At 45.8% G+C, this 14,930-nt stretch overlaps 1 long non-coding RNA gene across 3 annotated transcripts in view; it reads left to right on the top strand.

Moving 5' to 3' along the window:
* Positions 1 to 10,449, top strand: part of LOC140496204 (uncharacterized) — a 54,162-nt gene extending 43,713 nt beyond the window's left edge. For all 3 annotated transcript variants that reach the window (XR_011964216.1, XR_011964215.1, XR_011964214.1), the window contains exon 5: positions 9,745 to 10,449. This is a non-coding gene — a long non-coding RNA (uncharacterized lncRNA). The remainder of the gene's footprint in view (positions 1 to 9,744) is intronic.
* The last annotated feature ends 4,481 nt before the right edge of the window (positions 10,450 to 14,930 follow it).

Below are 14,930 nucleotides of genomic sequence, written 5' to 3'. Positions count from 1 at the left end.
CCGTTATTAATATCCAGGACTTAACTCTGTACATTGGGGTCTGTGTCACCCAGTTATGGGTGTTAATATTCTGGATAAAGTTCACGTACACCAGCTTTGTGTTAGTGACTGTGTATTGAGTCTTGTTAATATCACCAACACAGGTAAGTTCCTTTAGAAAGGCAGTCCCTATATCCCTAACCCCCTCCCACCTGCTCTATCTCCTCCATCCCACTGTAGATAGTAAGTGGGAGGAGCTCATGGAGTTTCCATGTGAGTGAGATTGAGAAAATCTTCCCTTCTTTCCACTAGCCCACCAGGAAATGGTGGTAGTGTCCTTACCTCTGAACCAGGAGGATCGGGTTCAGAGTTGAGTAACAGCATCTTTGAAGAGACTGATTAGAAAACCTGCCCAAGCCACCAGGCCATACTGTCTCCCAGCTGTCCCAGCCTGAGCCTCCAAACAGAACCAATCTGTCGTTTCTCTCCTGTCAGACTCTCCCATTGCTCAGTTTGTCCAGGATCCCCTCTTCGTGCTGCACTGAACCTGTCCATCCCCCAGTGTCCTCCACATTCATTCGTTGTTTACAATCCCATTGTCCCAGTCCACCAGCCCGACTCCCACCACTCTATTGGGCAGCAGCTGCCGTCAATCACCTAGGCTCCTGTGTGATGTGGAGATGTGCTGTAAGAGGGGAGACCAGTGCACAGGCGCAGTGCTGGGCAATTGTTGGCATATGTGCAGGGTGGGCCAGTGCCAGGGAGGGAGGCTGTGGGATTAATCTGTTATTGGCAGCTTCCTCCCTCTGGGAACAGAACCCAGGGAAATGGCCCCTGCCCTGATATTGTGACAAGTGGTCAGCGTATCTGTGGGGGAGCATTTTGCAAAAAGTTATCAGAACTCGGGTGAAGATTCAGGAATGTTATGGAAAGGAACAAAGGTGGGCCTGCAATTAAAGTTCTAATTTGATTCATTTTAGTTCAACCAGATATGATTTGGCCAGTGTGTGCAGGATGGTTCTCATCAGAGGATCGGAGTGGGGGAAATAAATCTGAGGTTCCAGATTGGGGGAAAAAAATCCGTGCAGGTCTGACCCAGAAGGAAACCCTGGGAGGTGCGGGGAGGATTCACCAACACCCAGGAGGCTCCGAGTCAGACTCATTGATTTGATTTGATTAGATTAGATTTCCTACAGTGTGGAAACAGGCCCTTCGGCCCAACCAGTCTACACCGACCGTCGGAAGAGTAACCCACCCAGACCCATTTCCCTCTGACTAATGCACCTAACAATATGGGCAATTTAGCATGGCCAATTCACCTGACCTGTGCAACTTTGGATTGTGGAAGGAAACCGGAACTCGCGGAGGAAGCCCACGCAGACACGGGGAGAATGTGCAAACTCCACACAGACAGTCACCCAAGGCTGGAACCGAACCTAGGACCCTAGTGCTGTGGGGCAGCAGTGCCTTCGTGCCACCCCTTTTTTTGGTTCTTAGTCTGCAGGCAGGAGCTAGGAAGCTGAATTCAAAGAGAAGAGAGAGAACTGGGAGTGGAGGAAAAGAGTGAGAAGATTGGTTTGGATTTCAGTTAACAAGAGTGAAATTGTGAGACTGAGATTTAAAACTTTGGGGGAACAAAGAAACTACAATTTAATACTATAATTGTGTTATGAATTTCCATCCTGTGTTAACGGTGGTGACTTGTTTTCTCTGTTGTAGAGTACTGAAAGGGCAGATTTGCGGATGAGAAATTCTAATTGAACTTCATATTCAGATCTGATAGTTAATTGATCCGTGCCGATCTGAATATCATTGGCCTTTTCATGTGGAAGGAAAGGTGTGTATTCTGTCCATGGGCGAATATTTCAAATATCAGTGTGACTGGAAAAAAAATACTGAGACACAGCCAAGTCCATGTTAGTGTGGTGACTGTGGAGAAAGAGTTCATTTGTTTTTAAAAGTCTGAAAAAACATGGCACATTTCCTAGGAACAATTAAGTTACAGGTTTGTTTTGTATGAGGACAGGTTTTTAATTAACCATTCAACCAGAAAGACACAAGGATACCTGCACCATGGGGAACACTATGAAAACGGGATTGTTGTAAAGGAGTTCATTCTCGATCATGGATTGTAATCCATTAGCATTGTCCCGTCGGTTCCAGCGCCGTGGGGAAACACTGGAAATATGATGAATGTAATGGAGGTTTCAGTTATTAAACTGTAAAAAGTGCAGAAGAAATTTAGAAGAATTTTTGCCAGGGCTCGGGGTCTGAGTTATAGGGAGAAGTTGGACAAGCGAGGATTTTTTTTTTTGTTTAGAGCAGAGTAAACAGAGGGGGAAACTTTTTTGGAAGTATATAAGATCATGAGAGGCTTGGGTAAGGTGAATCCATTCAGTTTTTTCCCAGGAATCAAGAAGTGGAGTGCATCAGTTTAAGGTTAGAGGAGAAATTATGAAAAGGGAACCTGAGTGGCACCTGTTTTACACAGAGGGTGGTATGTATATGGACTGAGCTGCCAGTGGAAGTGGTTGAGGTGGGTACATTAACAACATGTAAAAGACATTTGGACAAATACATGGATAGCAAAGGGTCAGAAGCAGATGGGCCAAGTGCAGGGAACTGGGGTTCGCGTGATGGACATTTTGGCCGACATGGGCCAGTTTGGGCCAAAGGTCCTGTCTCTGCTGTAGGACTCTGACTCCAAGTATATTTACTATTTCTCCCGCTATCTCTGGTAGCACCCTGGGATGTATTCCATCAGGGCAAAGAGACTTGTCTACCTTTAGCTCCATGAGTTTGCTCAGCTCCAACTCTCTCGTGATAATGGTAGTTTCTTGGTCCTCACCTTCCTCAGTCTCCTAATCAATTACTGGCATGTTCTTCGTATCCTCCACTGCTGTGTACTCATATTCCTAAACCCTGCTGGATAGGAATAACCAGGCACAGAACTCAGAGAGGTCTTCTTTGAGTCTTTATTGATGAGACATGGCAGTTACCTGGATAGTGTACATGCAGAACACCTCCAGGCAGCACCAGGTAACTCCCCACCTGTCCGATGTATGGCTCCCATTCTTATACCTTTGTGGTTTGTGGTTTTGAATGGATGCTGTCTGTCAATATCATCTCCATAGCAATGGCAGTTAAAAAGTCGAGTTCAGCTCAGCACTTTGTGGTTTAACCACATACCCCTCCCCCACGCCCCTGTGGCTCAGTCAGGTATCTGACAGGCACTTCATAGAACATAGAACATAGAACATTACAGCGCAGTACAGGCCCTTCGGCCCTCGATGTTGCGCCGATCAAAGCACCCCTAACCTACACTAAGCCACTATCCTGCATACACCTATCCAATGCCCGCTTAAATACCCATAAAGAGGGAGAGTCCACTACTGCTACTGGCAGGGCATTCCATGAACTTACAACTCGCTGAGTGAAGAACCTACCCCTAACATCAGTCCTATATCTACCCCCCCTTAATTTAAAGCTATGCCCCCTTGTAATAGCTGACTCCATACGTGGAAAAAGGTTCTCACTGTCAACCCGATCTAACCCCCTAATCATCTTGTACACCTCTATCAAATCACCCCTAAACCTTCTTTTCTCCAATGAAAACAACCCCAAGTGCCTCAGCCTTTCCTCATAGGATTTTCCTACCATACCAGGCAACATCCTGGTAAACTTCCTCTGCACCCGTTCCAGTGCCTCCACATCCTTCCTATAGTATGGCGACCAAAACTGCACACAATATTCCAGATGCGGCCGCACCAGAGTCTTATACAACTGCAGCATGACCTCAGGACTCCGGAACTCAATTCCTCTACCAATAAAAGCCAGTACGCCATATGCCTTCTTCACTGCACTATTTACCTGGGTGGCAACTTTCAGAGATCTGTGTACATGGACACCAAGATCCCTCTGCTCTTCCACACTACCAAGTAGTCTACCATTAGCCCAGTAATCCATCTTTTTATTACTCTTACCAAAGTGAATCACTTCACACTTAGCTACATTGAACTCCATTTGCCACCTTTCTGCCCAGCTCTGCAGCTTCTCTATATCCCGCTGTAACCTGTCATATCCTTCCTCACTGTCTACAACTCCTCCGACTTTCGTATCATCCGCAAACTTGCTCACCCAACCTTCTAACCCTTCCTCCAGGTCATTTATAAAAATGACAAACAGCAATGGTCCCAAAACAGATCCTTGCGGAACACCGCTAGTGACGGCACTCCAAGATGAACCTTTGCCATCAACTACTACCCTCTGTCTTCTTCCAGAGAGCCAATTCCTAATCCAAACCTCCAACTCACCTTCAATGCCATATCTCTGTATTTTCTGCAGTAGCCTACCATGGGGGACCTTATCAAACGCCTTACTAAAATCCATATATACCACATCTACCGCTTTCCCCTCATCTACCTCCTTAGTCACCTTCTCAAAGAATTCAATAAGGTTTGTGAGGCACGACCTGCCCTTCACAAAACCATGCTGACTATCCTTGATCACATCACTCTTATCCAGATGTGCATAAATCCTATCCCTTACAATTCTCTCTAAGACTTTGCCCACAACAGAAGTGAGACTCACTGGCCTATAGTTACTAGGATTATCCCTACTCCCCTTCTTGAACAAGGGAACCACGTTTGCTAGCCTCCAGTCCTCTGGCACTACTCCTGTCGACAAAGAGGACACAAAAATCAAGGCCAATGGCTCTGCAATCTCCTCCCTTGCTTCCCAGAGAATCCTAGGATAAATACCATCAGGCCCAGGGGACTTATCTATTTTCACCCTTGCCAGAATTTCCAACACCTCTTCTCTACATATCTCAAAGCCATCCATTCTACTTATTCGTGCCTCAGTATTTATATTGACAACAATGTCCTGTTCCTGAGTGAATACTGACGAAAAGTATTCATTCAGCGCCTCCCCAATCTCTTCAGCCTCCACACGCAACTTCCCATTACTATCCTTGATTGGACCTATTCCTTCCCTAGTCATTCTTTTATTCCTAACATACCTATAGAAAGCCTTAGGGTTTTCCCTAATCCTACCAACTAAGGACCTTTCATGTCCCCTCCTTGCTGCTCTTAGCTCTCTCTTCAGGTCCTTCCGGGCTACCTTATAACTCTCAATTGCCCCTATTGAACCTTCACGCCTCATCTTTACAAAGGCCGCCCTCTTCCGTTTAACAAGGGATTCCAACTCCTTATTAAACCACGGCTCCCTCACACGACCCTTTCCTCCCTGCCTGATAGGTACGTACTTATCAAGGACACTCAATAGTCGCTCCTTGAACAAGTTCCACATATCAATTACGCTCTTGCCTTGGAATCTACTTTTCCAATCCACACATCCTAAGTCATGCCTCAACGCATCATAATTTCCCTGCCCCCAGCTATAACTCTTGCCCTGTAGTACACACTTATCCCTCTCCATCACGAGAGTAAAAATCACCGAATTGTGGTCACTGTCCCCAAAGTGCTCACCTACCTCTAGTTCTAATACCTGGCCTGGTTCATTACCCAGAACCAAATCCAGTATGGCCTCACCTCTTGTAGGCTTATCTACATATTGTGTCAGGAAACTCTCCTGCACACATTGCACAAACACTGACCCATCTAACGAACTTGAGCTATAGCTTTCCCAATCAATATCAGGAAAGTTAAAGTCTCCCATAACAATCACCCTATTACTGTCGCTCTTCTCCTGAATCATCTTCACAATCCTTTCTTCAACGATTCTAGGACTATTAGGAGGCCTGTAAAAGACTCCTAACAGGGTGACCTCACCTCTCCTATTCCTAACCTCCACCCAAACTACCTCAGATGGCAAATCTTCGTCCATCTTCCTTTCCACCGCTGTAATACTATCTTTGACAAGCAAAGCCACACCCCCCCCTCTTTTGCCCCCACCTCTGACCCTACTAAAACATTTAAACCCTGGAACCTGCAACAGCCAATCCTGTCCCTGATCTAGCCATGTCTCCGTAATAGCCACAACATCGAAGTCCCAGGTACCAACCCACGCTGCGAGTTCACCTACCTTATTTCGTATACTTCTGGCATTAAAGTACACACACTTCAAGCCACTCTTCTGTTTACAGGCACCCTCCTTTAAGATTGATGCCATATTCCTAACCTCCCTACACTCCAGGTCCTGCACCCTAAAGCTACAGTCTGGGTTCCCATGCCCCTGCAGAGTTAGTTTAAACCCCCCCCAAGAGCACTAGCAAACCTCCCCCCAAGGATACTGGTGCCCCTCAGGTTCAGGTGCAGACCATCCTGTTTATAGAGGTCCCACCTTCCCCAGAAAGAACCCCAGTTATCCAAGTACCGAAATCCCTCCCTTCTGCACCATCCCTGTAGCCACGCATTTAACTCTTCTCTCTCCCTATTCCTCGACTCTCTATCACGTGGCACGGGTAACAAACCAGAGACAACAACTCTGTTCGTTCTAACTCTGAGCTTCCAACCTAGCTCCCTAAAAGCCTGTCTAACATCCTCAGCACTCCTCCTACCTATGTCATTGGTGCCAATATGGACCACGACTTCAGGCTGCTCCCCCTCCCCCTTAAGGACACGGAAAACACGATCAGAGACATCACGTACCCTTGCACCTGGGAGGCAACATACCAAACGTGAGTCTCTCTCGTTCCCACAAAACCGCCAATCTGTGCCCCGAACTATCGAGTCCCCAATTATTATTGCTCTGCTCTTCTCCACCCTTCCCTTCTGAGTAGCGGGGACAGGCTCCGTGCCAGAGGCCTGAGCCCCGTTACTTACCCCTGGTAAGTCGTCCCCCCCACAAGTATCCAAAACGGTATACTTGTTCTTGAGGGGAACGACCACAGGGGGTCCCTGCACTGGCTGCTTCCTCCCAGTCCCCCTCACTGTCACCCATCTATCTGCCATCTTTGGAGTTATTACTTCCCTATAACTCCGATCTATGACCCCCTCTGCCTCCCGAATGATCCGAAGTTCATCCAACTCCAGCTCCAGTTCCCTAACACGGTCTTGGAGGAGCTGGAGATGGGTGCACTTCCTGCAAGTGTAATCAGCAGGGACGTCCATGGCATCCCTCACCTCATACATGTTGCAGGAGGAACATTGCACTGCCTTCACTGCCATCCCTCTAAAGCTAACCTTTATTTTAAACAAAAAACTTCAGCTGCGCGCTTTCAGTTTCCGTGGGGCTGTCTGTCAGGATTCTGATGTGGAAGAACTGGTGTTGGAGTGGGGTGGGCAAAGTTAAAAACCACACATCACCAGGTGATCTAGTCCAACAGGTTCATTTGAAAGTACAAGCTTTTGGAGTGTGCTGTGATTTTTACTTGACCAGGATTGTCTCTATGGTAACAGTTAAGTGCTTCAACAATTACAGAGGCCATATGTTCCCCACACAATAGGTTCCCCTCAAGCAGTGTAAACTGCTGTTCTGGCCCTCAGGATAGCTACTCATCACTTTTCTCCCCCAATCCCATCTAGCTTTTTTTATAATCTTCTAATTTCTCCTTGGTCTTTGTCAATTTGTATGTTTTCGATTTCAATTTGATAGACTCCCTTATTTCCTTAGCCACCCAAGGCAGATTACTCCTTTTCTGTCATGCCTTCCTTTTCCCTGACATATACTTTTGCTGAGCAGTTTGAAAAAGCCTTTGTTATTCCTCCACTGTCTGTCAACTGTCCCACCCTAAAGTCTTTGTTTCCAGTCTACATTAGCCAACTCTTCCTCATCGTATTGTTATCTCCTTTATCTAAGCACAGGATCTGGATTGGATTCAATCTTCCCGCTTTCCAACTGTATTCTAAATTCAACCATACTTATCACAAGTCTTTTATCAGATTACGAGGTGAGGCGATGTTACTTGGGTTTTTTGTTTTACATTGTCAGAGATCATGGCTTTGTAATAAAGTACAGGATGGATATTCACAACAGAGTATTCTGGATGATGTGAATGTACTACACAGTCTAAAACCATAAATCACTGTCTCCCCTCAGTTTACATGATTTGGAGAATCCGATGTTGGACTGGGTGTACAAAGTTAAAAATCACACAACACCAGGTTATAGTCCAACAGGTTTAATTGGAAACACGCTAGATTTCGGAGCGTTGCTCCTTCATCATGATCCAATTAAACCTGTTGGACTATAACCTGTTGTTGTGTGATTTTTAACTCACCTCTGTTTAAAATTGCAAAATCAATATCTCCCACACACTTCCTCGCTATCTAGGTTTGGAACGCTAATCCACCTGACTATCCTGTTTCCAAAAACCTCCTTTGGTGTAGGTGGTGAGTTTTGGATTCAGCTTTCCAGTTATTACTGTAAGAAGATAAGCCCTGGGCACAGGAGATGCAATGCAGCTCTTCGAACCAGCTCCACCATTTAATACAGAGATGATTGAGCTCACTTCGGTCTCAGCTGGATTTTCCTGCCTGCTCTCTCTCACCCTTCATCTCATTGCAAATTCAACATCTCTATCTCTTCACTAAATTTGCTCATTGTCCTGGCATCCACTGCATTTTGAATAGGGAATTCCACAGATCCACAACACATCGAGATAAGTACATTCTTCTTCATGAGAATAGAATAGAATCCCTACAGTGCAGAAACAGGGTATTCGTCCATGGAGTCCACACCAACCCTACAATGAACGTCCCATTCAGACTCGCCCATTCCCTGTATTTCCCATAGTTAATGGCTTAACCTGCACATGCATGGACACTGGGCAATGTAGCATAGCCAATCCACTTAACCTGCATATCTTTGGACTGTTGGGATGAAACTGGAGCACCCAGAGGAAACCCGCACAGACACTGGGAGAACGTGTAAACTCCACACAGTCGCCGAAGGCTAGAATCAAATCCAGGTCCCTGACGCTGTGAGTCAACAATGCTAACCATTGAGCCACCTCTGCTTAAAATCTGCTCCTCCTATTAACCACCCCATGCCCCGGTTGGCTCAATATATATTCCTTACATCAGAAAATCAGGTTGTGGAAGCAGGTGTTTCAGTAAAACCCAGTGACAGTCCATATGTTCTGATAGTCTGAATGGGGATCCTATACACAACGCCCTCCAGCCTATACTTTTCATTCAGTTTCCAGAGACGGGGCTCCAGTGGCTTCATGGGGACTCCCACAATCCCTGAGGCAGGGCCCACACGTGTGTGGGGAAACCTGGCACTGTACATGTACAGAATGTGGGCGGGTTTTGGAGCATGTGCTTTGGGTAAGTATACTTTGCGGAAAGTATTTCACACTGTGATTGGCCAGAGGAGGAATGCATCTGCTTATAGTATTGATCAGTTGGGGGGTCAAAGTGTCACCACACCCATGTAGGACCACTCTCTGTCCCCAATTCATTGTAATGCTGGGAATCAACTAATGGGAAACAAAGAAGGATCTGACCCATTCTCCCAGACTGAAGGTTCCTCTTCTGTCCAGGATCTGCCACCTCCCTTTGTTTCCTTTTGTTTCATTCTGCTGTTACATTATTGACTTGCAGCAACTGAAGGGAAAGGAAGTGAACCCAGAAAGGGTGCAGAGTCTAACCAGGGACGGGAAGTGGTGGCATGAATCTGTTTATCAGTAACTCCATGAGAATGGGGAGGGTGTACATTAGGGGCAGCAGAGTCAGAATGGTGGGAGACAGTAAGTGGGCTGGAGGGTTACAGCTCTGGGGGAAGAAAGGAGAAAAACATATTCGAGAAACTAGAATTGTCTGTTCTGAATTTCTAATCTGTACATATTCCTTTATACAGAGTGCTAGATGGTGAAGATTTGCAGACTGAAATCTCAATCATGTGCAGATTGTGATAAAGTTAACCAGCATTTGAAGAAGCAAAGATAGAGAATCAATCAGCCAAAATCCTGCAACACACTCCTCCCAGCATTGTCGGTCTGTCTGTGCCAAATGGACTGTGAATGGTTCAAGCAGCTCACTACCATCTTCTCAAGGGTAACTAGAGATGGGGAATAAATGCTGGCTGAGCCAGTGATGCCCATATCCTGGAAACGGGTTCTATCTCTAGTTGCTGAAACCCAATTGATGTTACTGCAGGATGATGAGGGACGCTGAGTGCATCCTCCAGGATGCAGCACCATCACATTACCCCCGCCTACACCCACACAGTAACACCGCAACGCCACTGGAACAAAAGGCAGAGAAGCTAAAGGAGGACTTAGATATAGTTCTTCGTGGTAAAGTCATGAAAGGGGATTTGAACACAGCAGGAACAGGAGACTGAGCTGGATGGTCAGCTGTTTCCCTTTGAATGGTGGAGCAAGATCAAAAAGCTGAATGGGCTCCTCCTGCTGCTATCTCCCAGGTATGAATATAGCCATGGAGCCCGGGTAGGAAGAAGTGAGCAGGGATTCTCCAGGAGATTGCACTTCCACAACAGTTTTCAGTGAGGGATGGTTTGATGGATTTTATTTAACATTTATCTTTAATGCAAGGTTTGTATATTTTGGTTTTAAAATGTTGTAAAAGCTTTTTGCACAGCAAATAAAATTAAAGAAAATAAATTAAACTGTCTGAATATAACAGTTTTAAAACTTTCAACCTCCTGTAAAACAAAATCCTGTCTATTCCCAGACACCATCACTTTCCAGCTAATCAAATTCCAGGGAAATATTCCCTCCCTCTCCGAACCTTTGATTTGATTTAACTGCTTTTCAGTTCTCGTTCTGTGAGCTGTGAAGCATTCTTTTTCCCTATTTCTCTGACCCAGAAGTGTTATCACAGCAACCTTCCCACCCACAAAATCATCATTACATCATTTTGCTTTTGGTTAACATACAATCACCAGCAGTACAAAAGTGAGGACCAAAGATGCTGGAAACCAGAGCCTAGATTAGAGTGGTGCTGGAAAAGGGCTTTGATTTTCTGGCTCCTCGGATCCTGCCTGACCTGCTGTGCTTTTCCAGCACCACTCTAATCTGGACATATAATCACCAGCAGTAAACCATTTGTGTAGCCAATTGAATATTTCCAAACAAAGACCATTATGGGCCAAGCAAACCATTACAAGTGACAGAGTGCGAAGGGACTAAATCAAAGTAGAGTTCTGGGGAGGTGGGCAGCAGTGGAGATAAAGCACTTTCTCCCCTGCGGTGCCCACCTCTATCAAAAGGCACCGAGAGCATTGATACACACCACATGCTCCTTCTCCAAGGACACCCTGCTGTGTAGCCTTTATCCTCAATCATAGACTAGAATCCATACAGTGTGGAAGGAGAGCATTGGCCCATCAAACCCCACCGACCATCTGAAGAACACTCTATCCCTGTAACACTGCATTTCCCATGGCTGATCCACCTAGTCTGCACAATCCTGGATACTGTGGACAATTTAGCACAACTGATCCACCTAACCTGCACATCCTTGGACTGTGGGAGGAAACCAGAGCACCTGGAGGGGACCCACACTATCATGGGGAGAATGTGGGAACTCCACACAAGCTGTTGACCAAGGATGGACACTAATCTCGTACCTGGTGCTGTGAAGCAGCAGTGCTACCATCACAATTTAAATCAAAAAAGATGATCCCTGCTCCTTGTCACATTGCTGTTTGTGGAGACTTACTGCCCAGAGAGACATCCTGAGGTTCAGAAAGTGGCAATGTAAGTTCAGTCACCTCCAGCCCAGTTAATGTGGTTAACAACAACATCAATACTCCAACAGTGTCATCATGTACAAGGTCCACTCCTGACTCTGATGGACAGTAACATCAGAATCATAGTCCTGCAGTCCACATGGAGCAGGGGGATGACCACTTCCCTGTGAGCACTCACTGGGCTCTCAATCGTGTTAAGGACGCAGCAAATCCCTTGTCACACAGAGGGGTGAATAGCTTCTACCCAGTGTGAACCCGTTGGGGTCTCGGGGGCGGGCTGAATCACTGAATCCCTTCTCCCACACTGAGCATCTGAATGGCCTCTCCCCTGTGTGGGCTCACTAGGGTCTCAGCAGGTGCTGCACTTGAGTGAATCTCCCCCCCACATTGGGAACAAGTGGATGACCTTTCCCCAGAGTGAGCTCGCTGGTGTTTCAGCAGGTCAGAGGACTGAGTGAATCCTTTCCCACACACTGAGCAGGTGAATGGCCTCTCCCCGATGGGAATGCACCAATGTCTCCGCTTGTGAGAGATTTGATTGAATCCTTTCTCACACATGGAGCAGGTGAAGGGTCTAAATCCACTGTGCCATCTCTGGTGCCTCAGCAGATTGTAAGATTGAGTTGATCCCTTCCCATATGTGAGGCAGGTGAATGGCCTCTCTACAGTGAGACTGTGTCGGTTAAGTGTCCCGCTGGAAGGGGTAAGTTAATTCTTAATTCTAATTGAACACGTCCTCCTGTTTTCTCAGCTGGTATTGACAATCTCATTCCCCTCGCACCAGAATCTGTTCCAGAGAGTGTTCCAGAAAAGGCAAAATGGTCAGCTGCAGCTGGTCACCTGACTGGTCACTGGACACGAACGGTTCACTCTCCACAGATGCTGCCAGATCTGCTGAATTTTTCAAGCAATTTCTGTTTTTATTTCAGATTTCCCAGCATTTGCAGATGTTTAGCTTTTCAATACTCATCTTGTCTGTTGCAGAGGAGTTAATTGATGAAATTAGAGAGGTTTGAAAGTTGTACGTTCGGTCACACATCAGCTATGATCATCATGAATGGCAGAGCAGAGCTGAGGGATTCAATGGCCTCCTCCTGTTCCAATGAAAGTTATCCATCTGCAGCTTGTGGCAACATTTCCCCTCACTGCTCACTTCACCTCCATGTCTAACACACTGTCACTGACTGAACAAACCTCCTGTGTTTGAACTAAACCTGCTAATGTTCAGTGGCTCCCTCTCCTGCCACCCGGGTTTAACTCTCAACATGGAATGCTGTCTCCTAATAACTGCGGGAATGCCCACAAGGACTCATCCTGGAGTCTGTATCCCCTGGGATCCAAAAAAACCCATTTGTTTCCTTCTTCCTCATTCATTCTGGCTATTGAACTCTCAGTTTCAATCCATTCTCCTGTCATGCTCTTCAACTTGTCCATGTGGGTGGACTAGAGGCAGCTGGGATTTAATGAAGGGAAGTGGGGATTAGGCAGAAGTATGAGGAGAGGTGACAACAAAGAAAGCTCTCATGGTAACAGCAGAGTTTCTCCGTGACCCAGTGAGTGGTGAGGCACCTGAGTTTGTGGGAGGAGGCAGATTCAATCGGGGATTTGGTAAGACACTCAGACATTGACCTGTCCATCTGATTGTTAACTCAGACAGATAGAAAGAAAGATGCACATTTAGATCGCACCTTTGATGATCTGGGGCAATGAAACATGCTTCCAACCCAATGATTTCAACCACAAATCTCTGAAAATACCATCACAAAGTTTTCTACTTGTTCCAGGTTGTCTCTGAGCCTCCTCTTTTCTTGAGAAAAGCACTTTGAGCTGTTCAGCCTTTCCTGGTGATTATAACTGCTATGTTCCTGTAAGATTTGTGACTGAACCTTTATTTTCCTGTTCCTTGTGAGTGATGAAAGTAGCAGAAACAGTTCCTGACCTGTGAGGCGTTTCGTTTGGAGTATTTATATTTACAAATCCATTCCCACCCTCACATTCAGTGTGAAATTGATGTAAAACTTAAGGAAAGGAGTGAGTGAGCCCCCACAGAATCATATGTATCTGCGTTGAATGAACCTGGTATGAAGAAAACATGACAACAATCACAACTAGTTAGAATCACAGAATCCAGTGGGTGCAGAAAGAGTCTATTCGGCCCATCGAGTCTGCAATGACCTGGTCTCCCACCCTATCCCCATAACCCCACATTAATCATGGCTAGTCCAACCCACCTAAATTGCACACTGCAGGCCATGTTAGCATGGCCAATACAGTAACGTCACACATCTTTGGGAGGGTCACAAATTACATCCAAATGCTCGTGATTGTGGATGAAGGCTCACAAATACTTGACTCTGACACAAATGCGCTGCTTTTCAAAATAAAATCTGGGGAAAACTGCAACCAGAAAGATTTCTGATTATCTGAGGAGGAAGAGAATTGAAAACTCGCGCCATTGACCAAGGGGGCGCAGTGAATGTTTCAGAAGTCTGAGAACCATCAGAAATGTAACAGGTTGTGAGCAAGGTGGGGGTGAGATAAGGACAAAAAGACAGTATGTCACACGGGGGAAGGCAGGAGAGATTAAACAGCAGAAATGGTACTTCCTCAAGGCCACGGGGAATGGAGTTAGGGCTGGGAAAGAAACAAGGAAACAAGAAATACATTTTAAAAACAGATTATAAAAGCATATTGGGCAGAGTTCACAGTCTGAAATTGTTGCTTACAATGGAGAGTACAAAAAGCTTTAAAGCCTGGGGAGTTCTATTACAGCCAACACATACAGGATGGGCCAAGTGGCCTCCATGTGTGCTGTAACTTTCTGATAATTACTTTTCTGACATTTGTAGTTCAAGTCTGATGATGCTAATAACTTTTCAAATTGAACTGGAGTTTATTATTCTGGACAAATGTCAAATAAATCACATTGATCACATTCTGCAGACCTTAGTCCATAAACCTGCATGTTCCAGCATTTCAGTTACATCCATGTCCTGCCGGAGGGACAGGACATACAGGGATGGTGACGGTGGTGTCGAGGACATTGTAAGCTATGATTCTGTGCGTATGACTGTGTCAGCTTGTTGCTTGACTAGTCTGCATTCCAGCTCACCCTATAAGATGTTAGCAGGGTGAGACACTACAGTTGGAGCTCCTCTGCTCGCCAGTTCCTTTCCTTTCTGCTTTTTTAAAATTTCTTTCTCTCTCACTCTCCCCTTTGCAGACTCTGACACAAGTTTCTCAACATTGAATCATGACCAAATTTTGAAAAAACATGTCTCTACAAGAAAACCAATGGAGGAAAATATATTATTCTTGCATCAACTGCA

Source organism: Chiloscyllium punctatum, chromosome 26 (assembly GCF_047496795.1).
Source record: "Chiloscyllium punctatum isolate Juve2018m chromosome 26, sChiPun1.3, whole genome shotgun sequence".
Classification (NCBI taxonomy): Eukaryota; Metazoa; Chordata; class Chondrichthyes; order Orectolobiformes; family Hemiscylliidae; genus Chiloscyllium; species Chiloscyllium punctatum.
The sequence above is the reverse complement of the archived record's forward strand: the minus strand, read 5'-3'. Positions and strand labels throughout refer to the sequence as shown.